The 18602-nt window shown below is 41.2% G+C and overlaps 1 protein-coding gene across 5 annotated transcripts in view; it reads right to left on the bottom strand.

Annotated features, from left to right (window-relative positions):
- SGMS1 (sphingomyelin synthase 1) overlaps positions 1 to 17287 on the bottom strand; it is a 922685-nt gene extending 905398 nt beyond the window's left edge. For 4 of the 5 annotated variants that reach the window (XM_078642900.1, XM_078642901.1, XM_078642896.1 and 1 more), the window contains exon 1: positions 17199 to 17287. The gene's annotated coding sequence lies outside the window, so the exon portion shown is untranslated. Of the gene's footprint in view, positions 1 to 14749; positions 14769 to 17198 lie in introns of those variants that run through there. The other variant, XM_078642899.1, reaches the window with a different exon arrangement.
- Positions 17288 to 18602: the final 1315 nt, after the last annotated feature.

The raw sequence follows: 18602 nt of genomic DNA, 5'->3' as shown, positions 1-18602 counted from the left end.
TTAAAAAATACTAGACGTGTTACACTTTAAATACAACCCCTACTTTCAAAGTATTAGACTAGTCTGGGCCATTTTGAGGGAAGGGAAAGAAATGCACTAGCAGCATCAAGAGTTATTTATATTTCAAAGTCATTTGAAAAAAACATATTTAAAATAACCATATACGCGAACAAATGTTAAACCAGATACTAACTCGGCGTGCTCTCCGTCATGCAAAAAGATGTGTTGCTGATGCTCAGTTTTAGTGGTTTACAAACCTGTGCCTATTTATGCAAGATTGACATTACGGTTCACGCGATGCTGTCTGCAGTGATTTACTGGTTTGACAAGTGTCTAGCACCAAGGAGAACTGCCGTTATGAATAAGTGCATTACATCATGGCTTTAATGATATGCAGTTTATTTATCTTTATACATCTTGGAGAGGCAGTGTCCAAAACGGAAAAATAAATATTGCCCAAATAACGATGAAGAACCTCTCAACATGCTTTACATTGCATCAGTGGCCATCCAGAGACTAGACAGAATGTGAACAGAGCATATTAAAGAAAATGAGTCAGTGGCTGTTAGACATTGATCAAGTTCCACAATTTACAGGATACTATTCTGGGCCCTAGCTACTACTGCTGCTCTCAATGTCTTCACGCACTGCAGCGTTCACATCAAGGCAGATAACGTCCCCTTGTCAACTGTGTCTTCACGTTCTGTGCTTAACATTAATCTGCACCTGGATGAAAGGCGTTTTTCACAAGCTAGGCAGATCTTTCAAAGTGTTTGTGAGAAATGTAAACTACTGCAGGATATCAGGTCTCAAAGCCGGTGTCCTACTATAACAAAAGTAGATCAGGGGACTAAGTGGGGGCGGGCATGGCGAGATCCTACCCCCGAAAAATAACACACTGGCAAATACATCAGGGTCTTGACAAGATTATATTATAATAAAAAGAAATACTGCCCCCTTAATATAGGAGCCATATCCTTGAAATGAACATTGGGGAAAGAAAATACCCATAGCATCTGATTTTAATGGAACATTTCAAGTCTCTCAGCAGGCATATGTACTTGGAATAAGTAAAATTTACAGCTTTCATTTTAATACATATCACAGGAAAATACAATTTAACTTGGTGCAAAGGAAATGAACTAATGGCTTTTAATTAGTGTAAACTAAAGACATAGTTTCAATCCATGAAGATTACAATTGTAATCCACATGTAAACCACATTTAAAGAGCCTCAAGGGGTGGGGCAACAACGGTGTTCAAGGCTGGGCTCAGGGGAGGCTATATTTAAATACATAAAAAAATATAAACAATTTACAAAACAAAACACAGGGAATGTGTGGAGAACGCAATGGGGAGGCATGAGGAAGCAGCACGGAGCATGTGGTGGGCACATTTATATGGAACTAGAAGCACACAAGGGAGCGAGTTAGAAAACCAAATGCACTCTCATTAAGTGTATAAAGAAAAAAAGGACTTCCTTGAATTAGAGCAGTGGAAGAATAAAAGGCATCCAAATGAACAAAACACACAAAAAGGAGCGAGAGCAGTCGAATAAGAAGTAAACAAATGAGTAACAAAGACAATCAAAGGTATGCTGTGGGCAGGCTCGAAGACCACTACGTTTTTTGATACAGTCCACATGAGGTCTTTCACAGACGTCTAAAAGCTATCTGTTACAGGAAACCTAAAAATAACCACAAAAAAAGTATTATAATAACAATAGTAATAATATGTAAGCGTATGTTTTGATTTACTCATAAGTCATTGCAAAAGCGTTAACAAAAAACTGATTTTCTGAAGTAAAGCTGTTAAAAGCAACGTGATGTTAATTAAACGTATATAACAACAAAAAGTCCGTTATTGTTAGCTAAAGAATCCATAAAGTTAGTCATGACCCACCGATTAAGTAGCAAACGTAAATTAGATTATATAACATGCCCAATGACATCTTCGATTACATCACTACTGCAAAGATGAATGATCTTACTAAAGACATGTAAGCTGACCTTAATATGACTTCATACAAACCACTTGCAATGGGCATGCCTGGAAGTCACTCATCTGCATATACCCAATGACTACATTCACAACTTGCATTCTGGTAGCCTTCATTCCCATCTATCCATACAAGTAGAGGACTTCCCTGGAGAAAAACCTCCGACTGTTACTTACACTGATTCATTGGTATACCTTTGGTAACATACAAACCAAGGCTTGAGCCCCAGATGGTATTCTATATTATCAAAGGTACCCCTAGGTCATACAATCTGGACACTTTCATACCTATGTGCTTTGTTTAAATATTATGCTTATGTTTTCCTATACATTTATACAGTGATCGTTACTTAAATCATGAATAATCTCAAATTTCTTTAGGTACCCAACACATTTCACCCATTGCCAAGCTCCCCTTTGGTGCTTAAGTAATGCACTGTATAAGGATCTGCAGCTTACACCAAAATTACTTAAGTGGCTGAGTAAGCAATGACACCGAAATTGGATGGTTTAACTTGCACACTATGGAGCACAGGCCTAGACAGAACACTTACAGGCAGAATTCTGACCGAGGGTCGTATTACAGGAAACCGATCATGCTGAATGATCTGCTCATTTCCAAGAACTGTGTGAAGAGGAGTATGAATGAATGAATGAATAAGAATTGTATTTGTGGTTACTCAAAACCATTAAATATAGGATCACACAACGATTACATTTTTTTTAAGTAAAAGTAATTAAAAACAAACCAAAAATTAAAAATTTGATTCGTTAGTCTACTTCCGCCAATCACCAAGGTTTAAGAGTCATTGTTCCAGGCTAATGAGCTAACTGTGTGGGATCATCAGTTTCTGGCGTGTCTGTTGGATAAATTTACTAAACACAGCCATGTCCTTCACTGTTTCCATTGTGAATAAATGGTAGACGGCTTCCTTTATAGATCCAATTCCGTGTCTAAGTAAAATTGGCTTTAAATAGCGGGTGCGCTCGGAAGACAGCCCTGGGCAGCAAAATAGGATATGTGCGAAACTCTCTTGTTTATATTTGCATAGGCGACACTCCAACTGCCTTGTCGCATTTGGCCTTGCGGGATAAAGATCTTTAAGGGGGAGAGGATGTAATCTGAACGCTAGGATCCTATTTACTGCTTGTTTGCCCACTGCTTGGGTAAGATGGAGTTTCGAAGTCTGTGTTGTCTGCGGGAGGATTAGGGACTCATGGAAGCCTTTTGCTTCCAAGTCAGTTGAACGTGAGCAAAGCCGAACCTGTCTTTATCGCGCTTTTAATGGCAGCGTATTTGATTAGTTCGGGGTCCCAATTATCCACTGCAAGATTCAAGGCTTCTTTGGCCGCGGCGAGGCTGTTTGACCACGGATTTCCTGCTTCCAGAAAAATGTTCTTTATTCTAAATTTCACGGAGTTCACTGGTGCCGCTGTAGTAAGGTAAAAATATTTGCTCATTAGGGCCAGTTCTTCTAATTTTTGTTGCCTCAGGTCAAATTCAAGCCGCACTAAGGTGTTTCTCGTGCAAGAGGGTAGATGGAATAGTTTTTTATAAGCCGAGCAGTGTATTTTTTCCAGGGTGTTGGATAATTGTCCCGGGAAGGCCTGCTGTGCATAATTCAAAGACGGTATTAACTTAGCCCTTACTACTCTTTGAATAGCTGTTGTTGTAGGGCTGTGTAGAGTTGCATGCAGCTTCCCAAGGGCGTATGAAATGCATTTCCCTTTTGCCCGTATTTTGTCCAGGTGAACTTCCGGTCCACCTGTCTCGCTTAGCCAAACTCCCAAATAGTTATATTGTTGTGTACAGTCTAAGATCAGCCTTCCTATCCTCCATTTTGCAAGTTTTTTTTTCTTCGGAAAAGACCCAAAGATAATTATTTTTGATTTGGCTGCATTCACAGTCAGTTTGTTTTTTGCATTGTAATTGTCCAAAGACGTTAGCGCTTTTTGAAGCCCAATTTTAGTATGATCTAGTAATACCAAATCATCAGCTTACTGCAATAGTTGGATCTTAGTGTGGGCAAGCCGAAGGGTTGCAAGTGATGCTCATGTCAAAGCTTTTCCCAGTATATAAGTTGAATAACATCGGGGCTAAGACGCATCCTTGCTTCAGTCCGCGATTGGTATTGATTTTCTCTGTGGCTGCTGTATTTGAGAGTTTGATTCTGACCCACGTTCCCGAGTATAGGGATATGATGGCTTTTGATAGAGGAGGGTCGATGTTCCAGTTTTCCAATTTCTACCACAGAATAGAGCGGTCAACGTAGTCAAAGGCCGCCGTGTAATCGATGAAGCAGGCAAAGATGGGAAGAGATTTTCGTGCTACAGCCTTGTATGTTAGATATGAGAGCGCTATGATGTTATCCACTGTTGAGGCTGCTGGTCTGAACCCAGTTTGGTAAAAGGGCAGAAGGCCCTCCTTGTTGACCCAGTTTGAGAGGTCCGCTAATAAGGTGCTTGCATAGGCCTTTCCCTCGATATCAAGAAGGGCAATCATGCGGTAGTTTTGTGGGTTGGATTTCGGCCCTTTCTTGTAAATTGGGTGCAGGAGCAACCCGCGCCAAGAATCCGGGACATTCTCCGTCATTCGGCATTCAGTATATAACACCGTCAGGTTTTCAGTCCAGAAGTCTATGTCTTGCCTGAATAGGGAACCTGGCAGGCCATTGAGCCCTGGCGCTCCATTGGGTCTAATTTTTTTTAGAATTGTGTTAACTAGCTTTTTTTCGAAAGGGTCGCCTGGCTCATGTTTTTTGATAAGTTGATGGAATTAGTCTTTTTTGTTGCTTTGGCCAGGACTGTACTTGGTACACTTGAGTTGCCTTCCTCTGAGTACAAGGATTTCACGTGGGCTATCCAAGTATCTGAGTCAATTGAGTTCTCCCTCTGTTAACTCCCTTGATTCAAGGTGTTAATATATTGCCAAAACTCTTGTGATTTGCTAGGGCTTAATAGTCCAAAGATCTTTAGCCATTTTGCTTCGATTTGCTCCTGTTTTTCGGCCCAAACTAGCTTTGAATGTAGTTTTGCTTTTTCTTGGAGGAGTTGTTTGTCCTCAATTGTCCCCGTTTTCAAGTAAACCCTTCGTTTACTTCGTACTTGCTTCACACTTTCTCTTATAGCAGAGATATAGCCAAGATTATACTTAGAGTCCAGTTTGACTTTATTTGTTTTGATTATATTTATCTTTCCTCCTTGTAGCTGTAATACTAAATTATGGGCCAGCCGGTCCCATCCTTCAATTGTGCCCCTATAAGTTTCCTTCAATGTACCCTCCGCCCATGCTTTTTTCCATTCCATTCGTCGAACTTTTTCGTTGGAGCCGTGCCCCATTTGATCCTTCTCACCAAGGTATACTGTTCGACTCCGTTTGTTGAACCAAGTTGTTTTAAGGTATAGTGATTGTCTACTGTGGAGTTTAAAGTCATTATTAAAGCTGCATGGTCGCTTTCCTTGCGCTGCACGACTTTGTAACCTATCATTAGCTTCTGTAACGGACTACTTAGTAGGATGTAGTCTATAGTGGTATGATTGTTAAAAGTTGGCAGGCAAAGAGTTCCTGGAGAGCTCTTTAATAGTAAGGAATGGGCTGGTGACAATTGATAGGCAAGCAAAAGGGCGTTAAATGCTGCTGTTGCGGGAGTGTCGTTACATTTGGCTGTCTTTACCCCGATGTTGTGGGTATTGAGGTCCCCGAGAATTATCAGTTCCATGTGGGCAAATTGTAGGAGGAGATTTTCAATATCAACTAATAACTGGGAGAGTTTATCCTTTGCTCCCGGTCCATGTGGGTTGTAGTAGACATTAATAAGCAGTATGGTCAGTGGGCCCTTGCTTGATGATAGGCCTTTCAGGATACCGGCCATATAAGAGTTTGATGATGTTTTTATTTCCCTGAATTGTAGCTTCCGGGTGAGCCTGATGTATACTGATATGCCTCCTGACGGTCTGTGTGAAGAGGAGTATCAAAGTTGGACGCAAATATCAATCTCCTTACAATTTGAGGAGGGAAGAACATTTTCTTCTGGTGTTCCCTTCGTGATCTCAGCTGAGTCACTTGTGGACATGAAAATCTTTTCTTGGACCAAAATCGAGCTACCTCAGGTAAGGTAAGGTTTATTGTACAGTTAATAAAAACTCAATATAAAACATACAAATGTATAAAAAAAGCAATCATGGTTACAGTTAAGATATAAAAAGAGCAAATGGGCTTGCTTATTAAGATCATAAAAGTCACAATATGTTTTGTTAGAACCCATAGGGATTAAGGGAACAAGGTACTCCAAGGGGCTTAGCACAGCATTGAGTTGGCTGGTGCTTTATGTGAGCCAGGTGTCTGGTTCGTGAGCCTTCTGGCCACTATATCAAAGAATTTAGGTAATCTACAGTTTAACTGAGTCTCCTCGGGGTTAAAACACAGCATCACAGCCTGCCTGCAACTTGTTATGCCCTTCTGGTTCCATAGGGCCCAGAGTAGGGATCGTCTATGTCCATGAGGTTTGAGCAAATGCAGATTATATGGATGAGTTCCTCTTTTCCTGATAGGCAGCAGCTAATGCCAAGGCACATATTTAAAAACGTATTTTTTGTTGACTGCGTGAGACCCGTTTTTAGATATTCTTGTGGCGCTATAGTCTTTCAACACGGCCCATCCATGGGCCCTCTTAGTCAGGGGGCTTTCTCCTCTATGGATGAGATCAACTTGGTTACTTTCGTTACCACTTTTTTAAAGGTTTTAAGATCTGTTGGTGACTCCCAGAGGTTTGTTAGATCCAAGATCTCCAATGAATCTTGTAGATATTTCCTTGCGGGTGAGTTGCCTCTAGTAGATAACTCAATCCAGAGATGGGCGTTTAAGGATCCGTGTTCGGCGTCTCTGATTTTCCGCCACGTTTTAATATATGCCCCCCTTCTCTCCACCGTTTGTTTCTGAAGCCCGAATTCAAGACGAATTTGAGAGGGCGATGTGTAGGTGGGTAGATGGAATATTGCCCTATATGCGTGACTGATGGTGTTGTCTAATATGGTGGCGTCTTTTCCTTGCAAGGATTCACTGCCATACGTAAGCATTGGTTGCAGTCGTGCTCTTATCACCTGCAAAAGGGGGTCGAATGATCCGTCTGGGAGAACTTTCTTCAGGGGTTTAATTGACAAGTAGAAAGTCGTGCCCTTCCGGCGAATGGCCTCTAGTTGGTGCCTGAATGAGCCTCTACTGTCTATAAGAAAGCCTAGGTATTTATAGGTTGTTACTGCTATAGCCTTCGTCCATCCAGAAACCAAGCAAGTTTCCTTTTTTATTGTAATTCATTGTCATAACTTTTGTTTAAGTTGATGTTTAGTGAGTTTATTTACGGAAAATATGCTGGTTGTATCCAAAAGATTTTGGAGACCAATAGGGGACCGGCTGATAAGGACCAAATCGTCGGCGTATAGGAGGTTTGAGAGTGTGATGCCGCCTAGTCGCGGAGCATGGGATTTTATTTTCTCTAGTTCCCCAGGGAGGTCTGCCAGAAAAAGGTTGAACAGTATAGGGGCTAGGACACAGCCTTGTTTCAAGCCTTTGGTGGTGCTGATTTGCCTTGAAATGTGTGTGCCGGAGCCCAATTTGATCCTAACCCAGGTGTTGGTATGTAGCATGATCAACTGCTGTAGGAGTGGGCCTGGTATCCCCCATCTTTCCAGCTTCTGCCAGAGTTTGCTCCGGTCTACATGGTCAAACGCGGCGCTGTAGTCAATACAACATAGGAATAGTGAGCTCTTGATAGATTTTACTGCATCTGTCAAAAGAGTGCACGCCATGATGTTGGTCGTTGTACCCTGGCCTCTGCAGAATCCGGTTTGGGTAGCTGGGATGATATGGTTTTTGTTTGCCCAAGATGTTAAATCCTCCAGAACGAGAGCTGCATAATACTTTGCCTCTATATCGACGAACGCTATTAGTCGATAGCTGCTTGGGTTCTTCCTTTCACCCTTTTTGTAAATCTGGCTTATTATGGAGCCTCTCCAGGTTATTGGACATGTTACTGTTTCCCTTATTTCCTGGAAGACTGGTGCCATGATGTTACTCCAAAGGTCAGCGTCTTGTTTATATATTATTGACGGGATCTCGTTAGGGCCCGGGGCACCCTCGAGTTTGCCCTTTATAATTTGTGTTCTGATCCTAGCCGTTATGTCGGAGTATGTGTTTTCCTCTCTGTTTATGATTGGTGCGAGTCTTGTTGTTGCTCCCTCGTCCGGTGTTCCAATGTAGTGTGGGGGTGGTTTCCTTATATGGACGTTGATCAGTTCATTGTTATTTATGCCAGTTTTGTCGGGGGTCTGATCCAGACCAGATTTCTGGGCTTTACCTCTGGGCGAGCACCTCGCTAGGTTTTCGGTGTTCAAATGAGCTGATAAGTAGTTTGCCCAGACTAATTCGGAGATGTTGGAGTGGATTCCCTTGTGACCTGTTCTTCTCTTTTGAGTCGTGTAAGATTTTTACCCAGAGGTTGTCGTTCAGCTGCCTTTTCCTTATTTTTTTCTTTAGCTGTGATTTTAGGGTGCGCAGCACCTTTTGCGGACCTTCGTTGTTTGGGTCTTTACGGAGCTGTCTCAGGGTCTGGTTTATTCCACGTTTTAAATTTTTTTATCTCTGGTGTTATTACTTTTCCAACTATGTTTCGTGGTGTATTCCCTTTGTCGGTTTTTAGCTCTTTCGCATGTTTTGCCCAGAGTTCCGTTGTGAATTCACCCCAGGCATCTAGTGAGCTTTTGTCTGAGCTAGATATCTGGTGCAGGATTGTTTTTGCACTGTTTGATAGTTCCTCAGCATCATCTATCTTACACCTTATTCGCCTGTAATTTGAGGTGTACTCTGTGCAGATGTTTATTCTTTCCGCCACCCTATTCCTGCAGGACATGCCCAGTTTCACTTCTAGCGGCAGATGGTCACGAGATCAATCAGTAGCTGGTTTGAGCTTTTTGTGTATTTGTTTGGTAAGGGATTGGATTGGTTTGGGATCTCCCATGCAAGATCCATTAACTTTGTCATTTCGTCAACTGGTTTCTTTCCAAAAAGATGGAGGTTAAAGTCGCCAGCAACGAGTATGTTATCCATTTCCCTTTCCACCATAAGTCTTGCCAATTCGCTGACGAGTTCCCTTGCCCCCAGTTGTCTGTGCTTTGGGTGTATGTATGTGTTTATGAGAAATAATAGTTGAGTAGTCTGATTGTTTATGGTTGTTATGGCTAGTGCCTGAACCGCATTGAGTGGGGTGGGGGGGGGGGGGGGGGGGAGAATGATTTTTATTGCAATTTCTTCCATTGCTCCAATGGTTTATATTGAGGCGAATGACGCCAGGCCACCTGAACAGTGGCCGTAATTGGAGCCTCCAATTGCCGGATGGATTAAGGTTGTGTAATCTTGTAGTGAAATTTCCTGTTCTTCCCAAGTTTCCTGAAGTAAGATCAAATCAAAAGATTTTAAATAGGGTAATATTTCAGGGTTCTCTAGTTTGTCTGAGAGACCATTGTTGTTCCAGGTACATATACTGATTTTGGAGGTGGCAGCTATCTTGAAGGTTGGTGCTAATGCTCTTTGTCAATTAGTGTCTCTTATGGGTATTGTCCGCTGTATTGTTATTCTGTTTGTTATGAGTTGATGAGGTGTGAGGTGTTGTAAATGCAGTTGGTTGCTGTCAGCTACTGGCGAGGGACTACGTGCTCCTTTCAATATTGATTTGGCTGTTTGAAAGCATTCTTGTGCCCTTTCTTCAAGGAGCGGGGTTGGGTAGGCTGGCCTTTTTCCAGCTTCGAGTTTTATTCCCCACTGTGAGAATCGAAATGATTCCCCCATTATTACACTTGCAATATCGTTTGTTTTCCAGGTGGTCTTTGTTATTTCGTAGCCTTGTTGGTCAGTGGCGGGGAAAAATTAGATTCCAAGCAGATCTAGTGTGTTGATGTTTTTTAATTTGTCGATTGAATTAATGAGCCTTAAGATGTTGCCCCTGTTAAGGGTGTCCACTCGTCCTCTGGATTTTAATTCTGGAATAAAGAGAATTATGTCAGACTCTTTTTTTCCCCAGGGGATAATCTTTGCTGATGTATGTATGTCTCGCTTTGCATCCTGTGCTTGTTGAAATTTGATTGTTTCGGCACGGCGTGATATGCTTTCTCCCTCGGTATGCTCCTTGGTCTGTACACTGGCTACTTCTGTAGTGCCTATTAACCTAGGGTTCCTTGTGGAATCGTGGGTAGTGATCTCAGTTCTTTTACAGAAGCATTTTTTGGGGGAGACAGCTACCTCAGAATCTAGGCAATTGCTTTTGAAACATGCCATCAGGCTTCAAGTGTCCAGAAAACCAACAATTAACTTGGATGGCATAATGATGGGTGACCTCGCTCTTAGGAGACTGAAGAGAGAAAACTGTGCAGTGGCAACCAGAAGGAAATTGAAAATGGGCACGAAATACCAGTCAGTTTTCCCAAAACTTGAGCTGCAACAATTTTATCAGTAAAAAGAAAAAAAGTTACAGGTGGTATAAAGAGAACTGAAAACGCTGGATGTGGTTGCATTGGACGTCTTGTAAGGCTCAAGACTGTCTACCAAGGAAAATATTTCATTGTCTCCCAAACTGAATTTGCCCAAACTTTTAGAAAACTTGCCTATAGAGGCTGCCTACAATGTGCGTGTGCTATGAGTATTAGGATTGTGTCATCTGGGTTAACGTTGTGGCCTAACAGCTAGAGCTGGCGTCTCTGGAACTGAAGAACCAGGTGAGTCTTGTCTTTGGCTCAACATCCTATAATTCTAGGAAAATTACGTAAACTCCTGGTGCCATAACAACAGGAAAGAAGAACATGATATTTTAATTGGTGCTCATGTAAACACTGAGAGGGAATAAATAGCGAAAGGTTTGCTTACAAATATCTCTGGTTTATGTGATCATTTCTATGCCACCGACAGGATTGCTTGTGTTTGGACAATGAAGTGTCGATATACATGCTGCACTTTTTTTGTTTCTTTCTTCATAACCAAATGAGTCCAATTAGTAGTGTCACCATAAGCACTGTTATTTTTACCCTCTTAACATCCACACGAAAATTAAAACTCAGTAATTGACATGCTCAGCCCCTGTTTAACTGGTCATATGCACCACTTCACCATCATCATGTACACAAATTGTGTTTGAATAACTCAGGAAATAAACAGTACAGTCCAACTCCTGGTTTGAGAACTAGTCATGAATGCAACAAATAAAAAATAAATACATTAAAATATAAAGGTGGGGTCCACATTCAGCATGCAATTCCAAACCAAATTTCACAAAACCACTTAAGCGAATAAGAACTTTTTCAGCAAAGAATACTTTCTGCACTACACACGCTAGAAATTACATGGAATTTTATAACTACGTGTGCACTTTTTTTTTTAACAAGTTCTTTCTAAAAATCATTTTGATATCAACACACTAGCGCCGAGCTACATTTTAAAAATACACGTGCTGTTCTTAGACTTCCGACACACGTGTTTTTCAGACGGTGTGGTCAGTCGTTCTAATGTAATCAGTTTTATTATTGGATCATACAGGAACCACTTTTTATGGCATGTCATTACATTTCCTGCGTTCAAGCACTTAACAATATAGTTAGAAGTGCACAAATGGAAATATACACGATGGAATAAAAGCGAGAAGCTAGTGCAAATACTTACAGAAAATCAAAGTTTCTATCAATTAATTTCATATCTGTCCCATTCTTTAATCATACCATCAAGTTTGCTTCATTTCACATCACACCTTTTCAAAGTATCTACCAGAAGAGTTAAATGTGTCGGGTATTTCTGAATGGAAGTCATAAAATAATGAAAAGGGAAAAAATTTAAACACAATAATCTTTTAATGTGTCTCCCTCTTAATAAGTGTTTCAGAGTAGCCTGGGAACATGGAGCTATCAATTTTAACATAATATTTTCCTTGGAAATTGACCGAAGCCATGTTTTTCATGCAATATAACTAATCAATGGTTGCAATGTGGCATTGGCCGCCTACCATTTTACAAAACGTATAGGGCATTTACCTTTGTTTTCGCCTACAATCTTAGCACAAAAGAAAATACAGCAGTTTAAGACTGATTTTAAATGCGGATACCTACGAGATGTTGATTTAGTCCTCACATAGTGCCAACAGTGGATAAATCTAATCTCATGTCACAAAAAAGTAAAAATAAAATAAAAAAAACATACACTTTCACGTTGCCGTCATTTATTAAAACACACACAAAACAATTAATTGACATTAAATACAAATCAATGAAGGATGACTGTGTCTATGTGGTTCATACCATAAACAACGTGGAAGGTTGCAACTGCCCACTGGCCCCATGAGTTATTACACCATCAAACCACAAATAAACATCCCCAACTCGACATGAAATTACAAAACCGCAATTTTAGAATATCATTAACATACCAAAATGTTGTCCCTAAAAGTCAGCTTGTCAATTTCCTAATTCACCCTAGGTTTTGCATTAGTATATGCCCTTTTGATTTTTGATAAATAAACAATTTTTCATACAAACGTTACCCTTTCATTTTCAGAAAATACAATAGAAATAAGCCCTTGAACACTTGATTGTTATTTTCTGAGCATGAAATACCATAACTCAGACCTCTTATACAGTGGCAGCTCCTCCGCAATGGTGGAGGAGCGTCTCCCCACTACCTGGCTCAGTGCCAGCAAACGTAAAATAAAAATATGTGCTTGTTTTAATTTACATATGTCGGCTCTTAGCCAGCGGTGTTGGGAGGGGCAGGGAGAGGCACAGGAGGGGCGAGGAGGAGTGCTAGTGCACTCCGCTCCCTAAGTACTCATGTGTGTTTGGCCAGCTATCTCAGACCAACCAAAACATACATGCGCACTTAGGTTTTCTCCAGCCCAGCGATATTGAGCACCCAGGCTACAGAAACACCATAGACTTCCTGGTCTGAGCAGGGCGTCTTTCCTGCCCGCTCAGGCCAATCCATTGGACAGGGAGTCTGTCCCAGGGGCAGCTGGGACCAGGCAGGAAGAGAAGAGGCGGTGCGACGAGACACAGCACTTGAGGTAACATCGGCAAAAGGTACTTTTTTTTAACATTGTATTTTCAACAGCGTGACCCCTTCCGCGCAACCACCCATTGTTTATGGCAGCCGCTGCTGCTCTTATACAGCCTTTTAATTTATGGCAGGCATGGATTTAGGTCCTATTTAATCATCTCAACATGTCCATCCAATTATCTCCTGTACTAATGTTCCAATGGGTTGGATAATGTCTTATTTTCCAATGTCCAGCATCACATTACCTGAGGCCACGCAGTGTTAAGGACTAGCACTAATTGGCAGTGAAGTCAACCAGATGCCAGAATGCCCATAAGAAAGCCAGCAATGATCTCCGTCATGTTTGGGAGCTGAGGAAGTGGCCTCATACCCAGTCTGACACTACAACACATGCTCCATTTGCTTGCCCTCTATCACGCATTCCTAAATCCATTTAAACGTCAATGATGCATTCTCTCTCCTGAATCTCAATTGCTTGTCAACTACTCAGATTCTTGCAGGATGGATTGATGTGAGAGGCAAAAAGGCCTTTCCTGTAAACTGACCAAGATTAGACTCCAAGAATAAATAACCAAAGGATGTCTCCCTGTGTGTGTTTCAGTCAGGGGATTTCTAGAGTGAGCTAATCCCAACCCAGGAATACATCTCAAATCCTAATAAAAATCAGTTGCTGATGCCCTAAACCTACGTGCAAGCACAGGGAAGGAAGCGCCTGGGGCTTTCACAACACAGATTTTTCTTAATTTTAAAGAATTCCTCACCGTGATGGAGGTCCAGCGGTACTGCACCCAAATAATTGAGCTATGACTAGCAGGGACTGATGCAAGTTCTCTTTAGGTGATTGTGTCTATCTGTCAAACTTAAACTTTTCAATGGGAAGAGGAAGCAATGAATTGAGCAAGGTACTACCACGGCCAACAGCATGAACAAGCAAAACCTTCAGTCTAAGTAAACGGCTGACCCGCCTTTTGCCCTGCTCTTACATGAAAGCTGTCCATGTGACATGAAAGCACCTTCCTCATGGCAGTCTCCATAAGGGCCAGTAACTTATCTGAGGAACAACACGTTCAACCAGTCTTGAATATGGACATTGAGAGGTCTTAAAAGTAGTAGGGTTCTTTTTCTGGTGATAAAATGGGCCAGCCACCACTTGGTGTGGTTTATGCTCGCCAACAATGCAATATTTAAAGCAAAATAAAGGATTGTATTGCTGGGCAATAGTGACACAGAAAGATGCTGTTCACTACTGAATTCTCTTGGAAAACAGTATATACACATACATACACACACACATAAATAGTCATGTAAGACAAGAAAACCAAAAAAGAAAAGATATACCACTCAAAGGACTGAGTTATGTTCAATCGGCAACACCACAGGGGCAGTCTGCGATCAATGCTTGTGACACAAAAACTATACAAACCTAAAATCAAAGCAAAAGGCCCACGGATTGTTTCATAAGAACATCAACTAATGGTATATCATAGCAATGTGTGTCGGCTGGGAGGAGAGTAAAAGCTGCTAAGAACATCAACTAATGGTATATCATAGCAATGTGTGTCGGCTGGGAGGAGAGTAAAAGCTGCTAACTTGTTTGGGGCCACAACTTTTTTTTAAACACAATCCCATGATAACACTTCTACATCAAGTCATTAAAGACATACTCACTAGGATAGAGAGATGTGAACTCTGGCAGCTCGAGCCATCTATAGTCCAAAGGACTTCAACTTTCCATTTTTAGCCAGACTGACAGAATTGCTTTATGGTAGTCTTGTTTTGATAGTTGCTCGGGTGACCAACCAGCTCTGAAAACCTACAAACACCAATTATAAAAATGTAAATATATTTTAATGTACATCGATGTAAAAGTATTCCTTCTACCTCTGGATTCTGGTGTCTAGAGTCAGAAATGCTCTACATACATCCATGGTTTATAACGGAATCCACTTTTTAAAGCACCAGAGGTACTTCTATCCCAAAGGCTACAGTCCAGCCCAAACTGCCAGGCCAGGTCCTTCCTGAACGCAAGCTACCCAAGACCAGTTTCACCTCGATTAGGTCTCTTCAGTGCTCAGAAAGCAGTCAACTTTCACTTGGACTACAGCACGCTGATCACAATAAATCAAAACACTCCAGTTACTTGGACCATCTCTCTAAAATGAGCTTACCATTATTTGTGAGCGGAGACAAAAAATACCCATTTGTGGATGGTTTTTGCCAATATGTTACTAAATTTCGAAAATATGCAACATGTACATTACCATCCAGAGTAATGGTCACTCCCCGATCTCAAGTCCTCCACCACTACACCTGAAGGACGTTCAAAAAGAATGAACTATCACAGTAACTAGACTACAAATTACACCTGGAAAGGACATACTGAATAAATGTGTCCACCACAAGTCGGGGAGGCCCAGATCCAAGACAATTTTTTTGCATGCCCACTTTACAGACAACTAATTGAAGTAGAAATAATTTATGACGGCAGAAAGTGATGCATGGGCGGGACACACTATATTTACTTTCACCCTGAATTATTACATCCGCTCACAACGATTATAATATAGCAGCAGCAAAGTTAAGGTTTTGGAGAGCAAGGCAATGCCTTTTTTTTAACTCCAAGTAATACATTTAGATAAAAGTACCGCACGACGAGTATATGCAGAGTCGAGACTGCCTCTGGATTACACAGCTTCCACGTTAAAAGGAAACAATAACCCAGTGTTTTGTTCTTTAAACTCAATAGATAATCCTCTCCCAAGCTTTCAGCACATAAAGCTCTGGGTGCCTTTCACCCAATTTATTAATGATAAATAAGTATGCTGTATGTAGGCCACCTCACATTACAAAGCAGCAGTGTACGCAGAGTAGAACAAGATTTATGAACGAGTGAGACACCTGTAGGTTTCGAAATGCATACCCCAGCCCCCAATCCTCAGCCATAGGTCATATTAGGTATATGCACCGGTATTTACATTACATCTTACAAACAGAACGAGGAAAATATTGCTTTCTGCTTTTAAAAGTAATTCATCATTTCATCTGCAACCATGTTATTCTACGACTGCACACGGCGTCATACTTTTTAAGCAACCCTGGTTATAATGTCGTTCTGTTATCTAGATTTAAGATAATTGAATGTAGTGAAAGAAAGGCATGCTTCCTACAAGCAAATATTTTCTCCCGATGCTGTTCAGTACCATTCACCTGTAGATTAAATGCAACAATAAATGTCAATCGTTAAACGGGAACAAACAGGCAGCTCTACGAACCATCAGAACTCAACATTAAGTACTGCTTGAAACCTACAGTAACTGTTAGTCCGAATGTATAAGTAAAGCTCGGGACCACTATGTAAAAGAGTTTTTAACATTGTACGGTTTGCATTTTTATTTAACACCCTTCGATAGTTAATAAAATAAGATAATATTGTCAACCAGTCAAAAAGTGTATTTATTGCTTAGTAAGTCGTATGTTGTACAGGTGCATAACTATGATCAATATCTCAAACACTAATGGACAACGATTAATATGCAATACGCGCCCCATCTATGGCTCTGGTTACTCTATGCTACAGTCTGCGATAGTAAATGAGGTTTTCATGTACATATACGCCCCCCAAAAATGTACATATGACGTTAGTTCCACCGGCAAGACCAACCCGTGCAATTAAAGCACCTGTAGGGCGCCCTAAAAAATATTTGTCCCCAATTGAAAAAGATATTTTGTGCTTCAGCTACATTCAAAGCGAGTAACACGTTTAAGGACGGAGTAAAGTAGCAATAATTAAATTATGTTATATTTGCTTAAATGGCTTTATATAATACCGTCATCTTACCCAGCTGCATCTTCCTCCCCCTCTTGTTAATACCCTTCCCTGTGGCAGCGTTCAGAAGCAGCAGAGCGGCAAAGAGCAGATTAAAATAAAATAAAATACATTTTGATGTGTGGGTGGTGGGGAAATATGGTTCGTAACATTTCCCTACGTCATATGGAAACCACACAGAAATACAATAATTGCAACAGGACACCCTCCAACAGCCACCGGATGCATTCCTACGAGCATACATGACAAATATCCCGAAAAAGGCGGCAGGTTTCCGGATGCGCGACTTACCTCTGGTCTCCCGACAGTGGGTCTCCAAATCCCGATTGCTTCTGGCCAGAGCTGCCAGGACTGAAGTATAAACAAGCCCGATCTACCTTAAAAAAAAACTCCCAAACAAGCTCAATGGATGGCAAAAAAAGCCCACGACAAGCCCCGCCCCACAAAACAACCCACGCGGATTCCAGAAACAAGGAATTAACATGCTAACAAGTGTTCTACACTAACTAAATAAAAACATGAAGATTAGTAAATCACTTAAAAACTTACATAAAAACAGCTACTAAAAGGGACCCGTTCACAACTATGTACAGGTCACTGTGGATGGCTACTCTCACTGACCTCAATGGCCCTCCCCGCCTGATTCACGCCCCTCGCTCCCAAGTGACCGAGGAGCCACACTCCTTCAGTGTGACGAGTTTAGCCACGCCCTCTGTCAAACATTCAGGACGCCACGCCTTCTTGCCTATAAGAAGCTCTGCAGGCCATCTAGTCGTCACTCGATCAGAGTTCTAATAGACAGCTAGGTCGCAGGCTTCACTTGTTGAAGATGCTAGCAGCGGGTGCAATGCTGCTGGGTTAAGTTGAAGTAGAACGCGGCTTTTTACATCTGAATCTGAAGGCAAGAATGAAAGTTTTAAGTGCGCCTGCCTGTTGCATACCTAGGAGAGCCTCCCAAGAGCACTTTCGGTTATTTAGAAAATTATTTTCTATTCTGCCTTCTTTACTGTGTTATTAATAACTTGGACATAACAAATCCACAGGAACTCATTTTTGTCGTACCTTCGAAGCAGATATGGTAACAATTTCAATTTAGAAATGAGCAAAAATTCTCTTATTTAATTGTGTTATGCACATCTCAGTATAATCTAATGTAAGCAAAATCTACTTTCAGCTTGGAATAAGATCAGATAATCGGAATAGCATTACAGTATGCCTGTGATAGAGATCGCGGGTCACCCGACCAATAATTTCACCAGACACGTACTAGGCCCATGTACTTTTCTCCAATTAAACCCATATACCTTAATCGGGTGACCTTCCACTCTCTACTACCAGTAACCCTGGGTTCCTTCCTATTCAATTCTGTTGTACCCGACTTACCAATCCACCGTTGCGGGTACCTATGACCACAATGGATCAGGGAGCTAGCTGTGAAAGAAAAGGCAGGCAACACAAATACCCACTTTATATCTCACTTTGTATTCATTAAATGACCACGGACAACTTAGAAGTTTTAAAAGTTTATCTAAGATTCAGTTTCGGAAAACATTCGCTTTACAGTCAGAAGGCAAATCAATAATCAAGATAATGAAAAACACATAACCGTGAAGAAAATAAATCAAGGTAACCATTTATGAATTCTAACAATGAGATAAGAACAGGGAAATACTCTAAAAAATGAAACTCAATAAG

This window comes from Lissotriton helveticus, chromosome 5_1 (assembly GCF_964261635.1).
Source record: "Lissotriton helveticus chromosome 5_1, aLisHel1.1, whole genome shotgun sequence".
Taxonomy (NCBI): Eukaryota; Metazoa; Chordata; class Amphibia; order Caudata; family Salamandridae; genus Lissotriton; species Lissotriton helveticus.
Note: the sequence above shows the minus strand (reverse complement) of the source record. Positions and strands in the feature narration are given on the sequence as shown.